Genomic DNA, 12,916 nt, shown 5'->3' with positions numbered 1-12,916 from the left:
AGTGGAGGACTGTAAATGACACAAGTGATAAAATTAAAGACTTTGCTCAACTATTTTATATTAAATAAACAGGCTTCACTGTGTAGCCATTCACTGCATTTATACTCTCATTCCAAGGTGAAATGATCCATTCATGAGTGATCAGTCCCTGACTGAGAAGAATGGGTATAAACCTTTCTCGGATGGATGGGTGTGCCTATCCAAAACCAGTGTAGTACTCTTTTTATAATCAGTTACAATAACCGTGTAATTAGCATTAATTCCAACTTTTTTACCATAATTAAATATTTTCTATTTTCTCATTGGCTGTTTATGCCTTAATTAGCATCTGAATAAATACATATCAATAACTATCAATGTAACATTTTTTCCAAAATATTTGCATTTTATCTAAAACACTTGTAAAAACCAGTTAGAACCAAACCATGTTTACAGTGTGACCTGAGGTTATTTCCTAACTTGCCTCTTATTTCACCCAGCATTAGGCCTCACTGTTGTCAAGCCCCAAACTCCAGCCCAACAACGTGGTCTTCATTTCCATGTTAGTGCATTTCTATTTCAGAAAAACAACCCCCCTTTGATAGGTTACACATCTCTACATTTTGAATGTTGCTATTGTGACATAAACTAAGCTTTTGATTGTCCTCATTTAAAAAAACTAAACAAACAAACAACAAAACCCAGCAGAGAATATTTTTTCACTTCCCAGCACTCCTCTGTACAGGTGTGATTCCACATGTTCACCAGACACGGACACAGAAACATTTTCAGAATTAATTTTAAAATAGCTTGCTTTTTTAGAAATGTGTCTGTAAAAGAGGAAATGACCAACTGCTGACAGCTTTGACAAAGTTTTTCTTTTAACTCAGTACATCCAGGAAAAAAAAATGTAAGTAGCATTTTAGGCCTAACTTTTCAGAAGTGATTAGTGACTTTCTAGTCACTTTTGAATATTAAGCCTTAGGGATCTCTTCTAAAGGAAGGGAGAAACTGCACGCCTTGTAAGTTTAACAACACATGTCCACACTTCACCCTTGCAGGCCTTCTTCCTTCATCTGTTAAACAATCAAGCAAACATATAACTACAGTCTTCAAACAGTATGCACATTGAGCAGCTGGACACACTACCTGACATTTCTGAATGTTTGGCTGCATAACTGATGGTGGAGTACACTCTGCAACAATGAAGTGATTACACATTTCATTAACTTTCCAAGGCATGTATGTTTGCCATTAGTATCTTGAATGGATTGCTAAAGTACTGCAGAAAAACATGTATTAAAATAAATGGGCAAAAAAATTGTCACTCTGCCTATGAATTCTATTATGCCAGTCACTTAGTGCTCCTTGTGATTGGAAGATGGGACAATTGCAAAGCAAGGAGACTATTTTTTAGTTAATAATAATAATAATAATAATAATTAATAATGACCTTTCTTTTAAATAGCAAACTGTTGCAGCAGAACTTAATGGCAGAAGTGTGTGTTGCTTTTAATTAAGGCTGTATTTGTCAGAGGAGGGACCAGTGATTCTCAGCAGGTTCATTTTGTAATAAGCATCCACATTTCCCCTAATGATTTTCCTCACATGGACCACATCTTCATAAAGAGTTTGTCCTGCAGACCACTTCCCCTTCCATTCATGATCTCTTAACATCCCTGTGGCAACTACACTACAATCTTTTATGTAGGAATTAGAAAAGCACCACTAGAAAAAATATTTCTGCACTGCTAGCTGTCTTTTAATATAAATGTAATGCATTTGTTTTGCTTTGTTTTTAAGGTGGAAAAGATTAATCAAGTCCAAGCCAAGTCCCTTTACCTGCAAGCTGAAAAGTTGTGTCAGAATCTAAATAAACCAGACAACACTATTAATGCGGTTCAGCAGGTCCTAGAGGAGGGTCGTAGCACGGATATTCTCTTGGCTCGGGATTGCATGCTGGCTCACGTACAGGAGCTGAAGAATGTGAGAGGCCTTCTACAACTGCAGGACGATGACAGAATCATGTTCACTCCTCCTGACCAGGCTCTGTATACAACCATTAAATCAATGGGGTTTGTCAGCAGTGGGGCTTTTGCTCCTCTGACCAGGAAAGGTCTCAAACGTGCACTACAGGGCAGAGTGGCCTCCTTCACAGTGACATGCTGTGACCATGATGGTGACCCACGCCTTTCAGGGGGTGATATGATCTCTGCAGTGGTGATGGGTCCTGATGGAAATCTGTTCAGCACAGATGTCCATGTTCAGCAGAATGGAACCTACCTGGTCAGTTACAGACCACAGCTGGAGGGAGAACATCTAGTCTCTGTCATGATGTGCAACCATCACATTGAGAACAGTCCGTTCAAGGTCATGGTAAAATCTGAGTTCGGTTACATTGTCATTGGACTACCAGGGCTTTCATTTGTCAGCGAGAAAAACAACGATGGCAAGCTGTGTCGCCCCTGTGGAGTTTGCGTAGACAGAGAAGGGTACATCATGGTGGCTGATCGCAGTAATAACTGCATTCAGATATTTAAGCCCTGTGGCACATTTCATTACAGATTTGGCACCTTGGGTTCTGCACCTGGTCAGTTCGATCAACCTGCTAGTGTTGCCTGTGATATCTCATGTAGGATTGTCGTGGCTGACAAGGATAATCATCGCATCCAGATCTTTACATTTGATAGGCAGTTCATTCTGAAATTTGGGGAAAAGGGAAACAAGAATGGACACTTCAGTTACCCATGGGATGTGGCAGTCAACGCCAAGGGCAAAATCCTGGTCTCTGACACAAAGAACCATCGGATTCAACTGTTTGGACCTGATGGTGGGTTTCTGAATAAATATGGCTTTGAGAGGGCACTCTCAAAGCATCTTGATCATCCCAGAGGTTTTACCTTCAATCAAGACGGCTACCTGGTGGTAACAGATTTTAATAATCATCACCTTGTAACAGTTGATCCAGATTACTACTAGTTGACACACTTCCTTGGGTCAAAAGGCACCAGCAATGGCCAGTTCCTGCGCCCACAGGGCGTGGCTGTGGATCAAGAGGGGTGCATCATTGTGGCCGATTCTAGGAACCACTGAGTGCAGATATTATTTAAGTCAAATGGCAGATTTTTATGCAAATTTGGCACTCAGGGAAGTGGCTTTGGTCAAATGGACCGACCTTCAGGTATAGCTGTCACCCCTGATGGCATGATTGTTGTGGTTGACTTTGGAAACAATCGAATTCTCATCTTCTAATCTGTGTTACCTGAATTAGGAAGAAACTGTCTCAAGGAAATTATTTTTTAGAGAACGAAAAAATACATTAATTCCAACCCACCTCATCTTTAATTTTTTTTACAGATGAATGTACATATCTTTTCTGCAGGGAGTGATCCATTAAAGTTGTAAATTCTATTTACCTCGTTATCTTTGTGTTCTCCGCCTCCCTCCCGTCCTCCCAGCAGTAAGTTTGACCTCTTCCCCACATGGGGCATCATGCACAAACGTGTTGCTGTGCACATTAGGTGGTTACATGATGAAGGATTTGTGTTCTTGACCGTACTGTGGTTTTGTGGGGGGGGCAGGTTGTTGGGAGGGGTTGTTTTTGTTTTAAATCCTACTGCAGGAGATAACTTTTTCCTGTTCTTCTTTTTATAACTCATTGTGTTTTTAGCATAGAGATGTGAAATCTGGTGGAATTTCTGTTGACCTTCGCCATGTCATATTACGTTGCTGCACAAGAGTCGAGAAGCCCACACACCTGTCTTTATTTGTGGGAGGCATAATGTCTTCCTTTACAGTTTCTGTTTACTTAATTCACTGTATCTGATTACAGGACAACGAGACTATTTGATTTAGAAGTATTTCACATCACGTTGGGAGGATTTTGGTGTTTTTTGTCTTTTTTTTTAATGGGCTGTGTGGCTACCCAAATGATTTCCTGTACTGTTACTGTAATAGTGCTTAAGCACACTTGCTCTCGTTGAAAAATATTAGTGTAGCTTATAAAATGGAGTGCTTATAATGCAATGAGAATAAGTAGTGTAATATTATTATAGGAAAAGTTTAATGCCAACATCATATGCCCCATAGGGGCTTGTTCATTTGGTATATCATTGGTAGGATTTCAAATCGGGTGCAACATTTATTCTGTGTATGTTCATGGACAATTGTTGGATAATGCCTCCGGTGTCCTGATACATGTAGAAAACAGGCGAATAGACATACAGGAGAGGAGTGTAAGGAAGGTGAGCAAAGGTCTGACACTGGGTTGCAAACTCCTGCATTTTCTTAAACTGTTCAGTATAATCTCCTGAACTGGTAGAAGTGGCTTAGGGGAAGGAGAAGCTTTGTTTCTCTCTTCACCCCCACCCCAGGCTCTAGCTTTGGAGAAGAATAACAGATTTGCATCTACAGACTTATACACTGAATGCTCCCAAAGGAATGTAACCGTGCCAATGTTGGCTGTCAGTACATTTTCCCTTTGTGAAATGTTATCATCAGTTAACTCTCATCATCTCCTAATTCAGCCATATGAAGCAGTCCTGTTATTTCAGAACTGTTTTAGTGAGCATTTCAGTGTTGTCCTGGCTGAGGGCTTATGAGGTAGCCATGGTGCTAGATGATGCAGTACCAGTGACTCCTTTAATTTGCACCCTTTAAGTATAACTGATATGGGGAAGCCCACAAGTGCATACCATAAAGAAGGGAAAAACCTAAAATTTAATGTATATGAGGGCCAAAAATAATCAAATAAATGAGAGAGAGAGAGATTTAGAGAAACAGTTTGGAGCTGTCTAAAAAATTCAGCACTGGTACTTGCGTTAGATATTGTACCTCAGGTCCTCGAGTCCTTTGAAGAATGGTGGAACCCAGTTTGCTGTGGTACAGAATGCACAAATAGAGACCCAGCTGTTTTTGTTTCTTAAAGTTCTACCTCATCATGGAGAAGTAAAGCATTTACCTCAGCTTAGTATCAGATGGTCTCAGACAAAAGTGTAAGTCTGCATGCAGGGGAAGGGCACATCCTGTCTGTAGGATACGCAGTTTTGTTTAAATGGAAATATTAGATGTGTACAGGTGGCTATTTTTTGTTGTTGTTGCCTCCCTGTGGAAATAGTAGGCTGCCCTGGCTAAAGAACCATAAATAAAAACCAAATATTCTTACACTGGGGCAAATTAATTCTAATCCTCCTCCTGTTAATTGGACTCATTTTCACTAGGAATTATGCAAACTGAAACGGATTTCTTTTTCAGTATTATGACACTGCCAGTTGACATGACACATTCTGTGTCTTTATTTGCAGAGTTCTTATGTCCTTAAGACCTTTAGGTCTTCTCTACAAGAGAAAAATATTTTATCTATTTTTGCATGCTCACAAATGTATCCTGTCAGAAAAGACTCTAAGGGTATAATTTCTTTAAACACCATGCTATACCAAATGCTTGGAAGGAATGAGAGAGGTTACAAATTCCTGTTCCTGGAAGGTAATTCAGACTGAATGTTTTTGCCAGAGGCAGCCCTTGTGTTGAATGTGTATTTGACTTTAATAGTGGCGTTCAACAGATCCATGACTTTACATGTGGAATAAAGTTTAGAGAAGCACATTATCAGATTACTGTATTAAAAATTCTTGTTTTTCTCCCTTAGTCATTGTTGAGTGACAAAAGTTGGAAGAGGTGGGTACAGAAAATCACTAATGGTTATATGCTGTGTTGGGTTTGGTAAGTGTTATGATGGAAAATGTACCTTGATGTCTTTTTAAGTGATCTTAGGGGTTAACAAGCCAATTTGGCATCTTCTTCCTTCTCTTAATGATTGTGTCAGGTTACAAACTCAGGTAGATGTTTTTGTTTTAAAACTCTTTTTACAGAGCCTTACTGACTGTTATATGTCTGCGTAGTGAAGTAGGGTAGATACTTTTCTTTAAATTACCAGACCCGTAAACTCCGTTATAGGTTTGTAGAATACTTCTCAGTCTATGTAGTAGCTTCCTTATGAAGAAGAGATGTCTTGTTCCCGAGTTTTGCTTTGTTTCCCTCCTAAAAGGACTAAAAAGTTTTAAACTAGTTTGTAAGGTGTGTTTAGTCACCCTGATTGGCGGGGTGAGGGGAGGGTTCTTACTGTATGTGACTATTGTTTGTATTGTGCATTACTTGTCATGCTTATCTTGGTTGGTGGTTGATACATTTTAAGTAAGAAGAGTGAGGGCCCATATATACTATTTAATTTGGTCCTTTTGTTGAGACATAGATTCCTAGAAATTGGAAACATCAAAAGCAAATGGAAGATCTGTCCAATTAAGACCAGTGTAACAAATTCTGTAGACAGTTTAAGTCCTCGCTTGATTTACTGTAGATACAAGCCCATCTCATAAAATGTAATTACTCAGTTAGAAGTATTGTCATCTTGATCTAGTTCAGCACAGTAAAGCCACGAGCTTCAAGAATGATTCTGTCAGTTCTTGGCAGTTGTGCACCTTGAACCAATTGCTCTTGTAGTTTCCTGTTCTGCTGCTCTCTACTTTTCTATTTTGTGATTAATCGTGCTGTTTTCCTACTAAGAAAAAATGCTCAGTGGGACAGACATTGCTCTGAGCAGCTCATTAAAAACAGCATTTATAACTGTTAATGGAACAGGTCATGTCAAAAAACCCTGCCATTAACACAACCCCCCATCATCCAAAAAAGGGTTCACTTGTCTATTTCGACAAAAATTGCTGGGCTTTGTAACTTAAAATGTTACGTACTGCAAAGAAGAAAGCATGACAGGTTATGGGCAAACTGTTACGTAGAACAAACTAACAGTGTTAGAGAACTCTTGTGTTAATGGAGGCTTCTGAATGTATCTTTGTGATCCATAGAGAAGGCTGAAGGATGTAGCAAGGAGATGATGTATCAGCTACTGGCAGCCTTAAAACAAAGTCAGTGTCTCTGTGGACTTTAAAATGTTCCTATGCAGTTTTTTTTCATTTTTGGTTAACCAAATAAGTGTGAGTTTTTCATGGCAAGGTTGGGTCTCGTGTGTGTCTATGTGTTATCCATTTAAAAAAACGTTCTGTTGCATCCTATAAAAAAGGACAGAGCACATTGTGGAGAAAGTGAAACTGGTTCTCTGTAAACGATAAAGCTTCTAAAACAAAAATTGAGGAAGTGTATGTCGTGTTCTGAAAGACCAAAGGAATAAAGTATAGGAAATATGAGACCTTTGTTAAAAATACACCAAACTCTCTTTCCCAAAAATATGCAGGTAATAGTAACTTGTTGCAAGGCCAAAATATTTTCAATTTAACAAATAGATTGGTTTTGCACCATGCCTTGATAAATCAATATCACTTTTGTGAATGAAGGACGATCTTTGGCTAAGGCATGGGCCTTATATCAGAATATATTCTCAGTTCTTCCAGAGATTTCCAGTGTAGCCATGGGCAAGTCGCTTAATTGTGGTGCCTCCATTTCTTCATCAGTAAAATGTGGGCGATACTCCTTTACCTCTCGGGGTACTAAATTTATTGTTTGTGAAGTACATTGGGGATCCTATGGCAGGCACAAGTGCCAGGCAGCACAGTCTAGTTTAAAGGTTGCATCATAATTGGTTATGCAGGCAGCAGCCCTCTTTAGCCCCCATGGCTTTGGACAAATGTTGGGGTCTGCAGTAGACTTGGAGATGAGAGACAAACATCTACCCAAGCTCCTCTGTCCTCTAGACCCCCTACCCACCCCCTCTTTCCTCCTCTAGCCTTCAGAGATGAAAGGGGTCTCGTGACTGGGGCCTCTGCCATCACCCCTGGTGGTTTGAGGACAGGCTGGCCCGTGGCAGGGAGTTCCCAGTACAGTTTAACCAGCTGAGACTGAGGTGGAAAGGGGGGGGGAGTGGACCCTGTCAGTAAGCGGGGGAGCCATGGTGGGTGAGTGGGGCAGGTGTGGGGGGGAAGCTGGACATCATGGCGTAGTGTGAGGTTGGTAGGAAGGGCTGGGGTTGGATGGATGGTGTGGCATAGTGTAGGGCGAGGGTCTGTCTAGCTAGGAATTAATGTCAGTTTAGAATACAGACATCAAGAGCCAAATTCTAAATGGCTGTGTACTGTACACACCTTCCCAGAAAACAGATCCATAGGGTGTGTGCCCGGCTCGCTCCTCTGAATGTGAAGGGCCTGTGCCGCAGGAAAGCTGAAAGAACATTCTGGTCTATAAGGAGTGAAGGGAGGTCTGGTTGTACGTGTGTGGCTGTCTACATCAATGAGCTCTCTGTCTACAATCTAATCTCTTTTCGAGTATAGCTCAGTGGTAGTTCTTCTAATTATTAACAGGAAGCACCTTAAACTATTTGAATTTTCAAAGCTTTTTGTATACAGGCAACAGAGATCACTAGTACATAGGTGTGCTCCTATGAGTGACGTGTTGCCTTGGCTAAATGCTACATATTCCAGGGTTCATTTTTCACACGTCTTCTACCCTTTCTTTGACATGCTCTGTGAAATTCTTCCAGTCAATTTCTCCAGTTATTTCTACTCCATCCCCCCCCTTCCTTTAGGGGAATGGATGTGAGATTTATGACGTCCGTACCAGGCCCTTTTACACGATTATGATGAGACAATACAAGTAACTGTGTAGAGAGACCGACACCCTTGCATATTAGTTATGATTGCCTATCACTGCTTCAGGGCCGCAGTGGACACTAGTCATTGCTTACTAATGTTCTTCTTTAATAATGGAGTCAGACCACAGGTCTGTTACCTCTGCTCAAGGTGCATTATGACACAGACCAGAACATAATATGGAAAAAAGCAGGATTTCATACTTAAAAAACACAACAACAAAAAAACAGAGTCCAGGCATTCACAGTACAAAGTCAAGGAAGATCACCACCAATTAATTTTTAAAATGGACTCTGTAGCCTTGCCTATATTTTCACAAAAGAGAAGCAGGACATAATTTCACTGAATTGAGTCCTTGCAGACTGAACTGTGTTTGAATACCTCTTCACGCTGTGTATTTAAACCACCCTCTTGTCTTGTGTTGGTTTTTTGCCTTTTTTTTATTTAATAGAAATATGTTTTGCTTTTAATTGTATTAAAAGATAAAATGAAATCCACAAATCAGTGTGTAAGTTTAGGCTTATAAAGAATTATGCAATGTTTTTATAAACTGGAATTTTAAAAATGTGGTTATAATATTTTATTTTCTGTGTTTAATTACATTTTCTTCATACTATTTTTGCTATATAAAATTACAAAACCCCTCTATGTTAAAAGAACATTCATGTTATGAAGTCAAATACTTGGAAGTTAGCAAATGCCAGAATACTAAAGTTGCCTAGGGTCGACTAAAAATATTTCAGCCCCCTTTACTTCCCAGTCCATGAGAAACTAATATTGTCCCAAACCCAGGGATAAAACAAAATACAACAGAATTTTAAAAAAAGGCCCTGAACCTATAGAGTGTGGCAAATTTCTTTGAACCCAAGTCCTTGGTACGTATATCGCACTTGCAGTTTTTTTTCATTAGGCCTGCTTTCCATCCACAAACTCTATCACTGAAGCTGATAGGAGCTGCAGGCATTCAGCACCTTTGAACATCAGGTCACTTTTTGTAAGTACTGAGTATCTGTGAGTCTCACTGACCTCAGAGGGATTTGTGGGTGAAAATCAGACCATTGTTGTTTACGTGCCTAAACGTGGTTTAAAGTGCCTAACTTTTAGGCAGACAGGTTAAATATATACTGTGACAAAGTTCCTCCTCTATCTTGGTGGGTCCTGCGCTTCTTGGCAGATTTGCTCATTTCAGTGATCTTCCCCACGGTCTAGGTCAACTCCTCCTGTGTCTGATCAGGAGTTGGGAGGTTTGGGGGGAACCGGGCCTGCCCTCTATTCTCGGTTCCAGCCCAGGGCCCTGTGGATTGCAGCTGTCTATAGTACCTCCTGTAACAGCTGCATGACAGCTACAACTCCCTGGGCTACGTCCCCATGGCCTTCTCCAAACACCTTCTTTCTCCTCACCACAGGACCTTCCTCCTGGTGTCTGATAACGTTTGTACTCCTTAGTCCTCCAGCAGCGCATCCTCTCACTCTCAGCTCCTTGTGCCTCTTGCTCCCAGCTCCTCACACACACTTCCGCTCCTCTGGCTCCTCCCTGACTGGAGTGAGCTCCTTTTTAAATCCAGGTGCCCTGATTAGCCTGCCTTGATTGGCTGCAGGTGTTCTAATTAAAGCAGCTATCTCCACTGCCTTCTAGAAAGATCTTAATTGGCCCCAGGTGCCTTGATTAACCTGGAGCAACTGCCATTTGGTTACCAGGATCCTAGGGATTTGTTTAGCCTGGGGCTAACATACCTGTTTCTCAGTACTTTACTGTAGCCATCTGGCCTTGCCCCATCACAATACAGATATGTAATATGTTGGCCTGGATGACTACATTAGAGAAGGGAGCTCGGACATAAATCCTGTCCACCGCAGAGGTTCTATGGAAAGTTTCCCAAGGGAGTTTTCATCCTTCAGATAGATCTTAGTGTAAAATTTCTTGATTGGTTGCCTATCCGAGCCAAGTCTTCATAAAGAAGGTATTGCAATTGATCCATCACACAGAGGAAAGTAGTACCTTAGAGGCCTTTCTGAACTTGTGATTGCTGTTTCAGTTCCGCTACATGGTCAGCGGATATCCGGTCTCAGAAGCAAAGCTGTCGTTATGTTCAGTACAGTGTCTGTGCTTTGAAATAAATCAACGGCCTTCATGGAGGTTTCTCATTGATTTTACAGGAAATGATGAGAGAACTCATGCTCTTCTTGGCTGACATTCACACGTCAGACTGTGCAAATTAATGAGGGGGTTGTGGTTGTATAAAAATGGAGCTAAGATAATCAAAGGAAATAATACTTTTAATTATAATTAATGATCAAATTAATTCAAATCGTTTTGAGAATAAGCCAATGTATTACATTTGAAAGGCACATTATCCGATTGACTACACCACTGAAGCTGCTAAAAGTTTTATTGTGCTAAAAATACAGTGAGATTTGATATTAAATTAAAAATGTGACCAAACACTGTTTGTGAGGTGCCAAGTAAACCGTTGGTGCTATTTAAATAATAATTAGGGCTTCGCGTCTGTCACGTAGGTTGCAGAAGTCACAGATTCCGTGACTTTCTGTGACCTCCATGACTTCAGGGGCCAGTGTGGCTGATCCCAGGGCCGACAAGCAGCTGGGTCCGAGGCCAGCTGCACAGGGGGTTGTCATAAACAGATAGCTAAGGGTTAATGTCTCTTTCACCTGGAAAGGAGTAACCTGAAACACCTGACCAGAGGACCAATCAGAAAACAAGATTTTTTCAAATCTGGGTGGAGGGAAGTTTTGGGTGTGAGTTCTTTGTCTTTGTCTTGGGTCTGACCCTCTCGGCTATGAGAGAGATTTTTCTGTCTCCTGGCTTTCTAGTCTTCTGTTTCCAAGTTGTAAGTACAAGGATAGTAAGACAATAGGTTTATATTGTTTTCTTTTGTATTTACATGTGTGTAATTGCTGGAATGTTTAAATTGTATTCTTTTTTGGATAAGGCTGTTTATTCATTTTTTTCTTTTAAGCAAATGACCCTGTATTTGTCACCTTAATACAGAGAGACCATTTTTATGTCCTTTTCTTTCTTTTTATATAAAGCTTTCTTTTTAAGACCTGTTGGAGTCTTTCTTTAGTGAGGACTCCAGGGAATTGAGTCTGCAGCTCACCAGGGAATTGGTAGGAGGAAGAAGTCAGGGGGAAAATCTCTTTGTGTTAGATTTACTAAGCCTGACTTTGCATACCCTCTGGGTGAGGGGGGTGGAAATTAGCTCTCTCGGTACTTGTGTATTCCAGGACTGGAAACAGGGAGGGTGGAGTCCTTCTGTTTATATTCACGAAGCTTGCTTCTGTATATCTCTCCAGGAAACCAGGGAGGGAACACCTGGAGGGGAGGAGGGGGAAGGGAAATGGTTTATTCCCCTTTGTTGTAAGACTCAAGGCATCTGAGTCTTGGGGTCCCCCAGGGAAGGTTTTGGGGAGACCACAGTGAGCTAGGCACTGTATATATCCCTGGCTGGTGGCAGCGTTATAAGGTCCAAGCTGGTAACTAAACTTGGAGGTTTTCATGCTAACACCCATATTATGGACGCTAAGGTCCAGATCTGGGAAAAATGTTATGACATGGTGTGCAGTGGTGGGATAGATAGAATCCAGAAGCCAGTAGGAATATTATATTTTTCTTTTCTCTGCTAGGGGCTTTTAAGCAGAGAGGGTTTGGTTTTAAAAGGAACCAGAGAGAATTTTTTTTTCTGTTCTCTCCTGGCAGTAGCTTGCATATTAAGCAAGGAACCATTAAGCTGTGACATAAGGGTCTTTTGTCAGACAATAGCACTCCGATTAACAGTCAAGTACCCAGCACAATACACATGCAAATAAAGTGGTTTTTCTGGTTTACTTTACATTTAAAAGATTAGCTAGAGGAAGAAAGGGAAAAAGACATTGTTGCTAGGCAGACCCCAGGGGGCAACAGAGAACCTGCAGTTCAGACAATAAACACCAGAGGGCACCCCAACACAAGAAAACAAGAACCATGACTTCCAAGGCAAAAATGGTAGCGGGGGAACAAATCAAAGAAGCAGACCACAGGCGACAAATGGAAAAAAGAGAAAAAGAGGTGGAGCTGAAAGAAAGAGAAGAACAGATCAAACAGGCAGCCCATAAAAGAGAAGAAGACGCCAAAAATGCAGCCCACCACAGAAAACAAGAAGAAGAAGAGGCAGCCTACAGAAGACAGATAGAACTCCAGAGGGAGACCCACCGACAGGCCATGGAATTAGAAAAGGCTAAGCAACATGCTCCAGCCAATCCTAACAACCCTTCGCCAGTACTTGTTCCACAGCACAGGAAATTTGCCACCTACAAGGCAGGTGATGACACCGAGGCCTTCTTGG

The 12,916-nt window shown here is 41.0% G+C and overlaps 1 pseudogene; it reads left to right on the top strand.

Moving 5' to 3' along the window:
• LOC127033532 (E3 ubiquitin-protein ligase TRIM71-like) overlaps window positions 1–3,231 on the top strand; it is a 37,804-nt pseudogene extending 34,573 nt beyond the window's left edge.
• Window positions 3,232–12,916: the final 9,685 nt, after the last annotated feature.

Source organism: Gopherus flavomarginatus, chromosome 13, assembly GCF_025201925.1.
Source record: "Gopherus flavomarginatus isolate rGopFla2 chromosome 13, rGopFla2.mat.asm, whole genome shotgun sequence".
In the NCBI taxonomy this organism is placed as follows: domain Eukaryota; kingdom Metazoa; phylum Chordata; order Testudines; family Testudinidae; genus Gopherus; species Gopherus flavomarginatus.
This window is presented reverse-complemented; position numbering and strand designations above follow the sequence as displayed.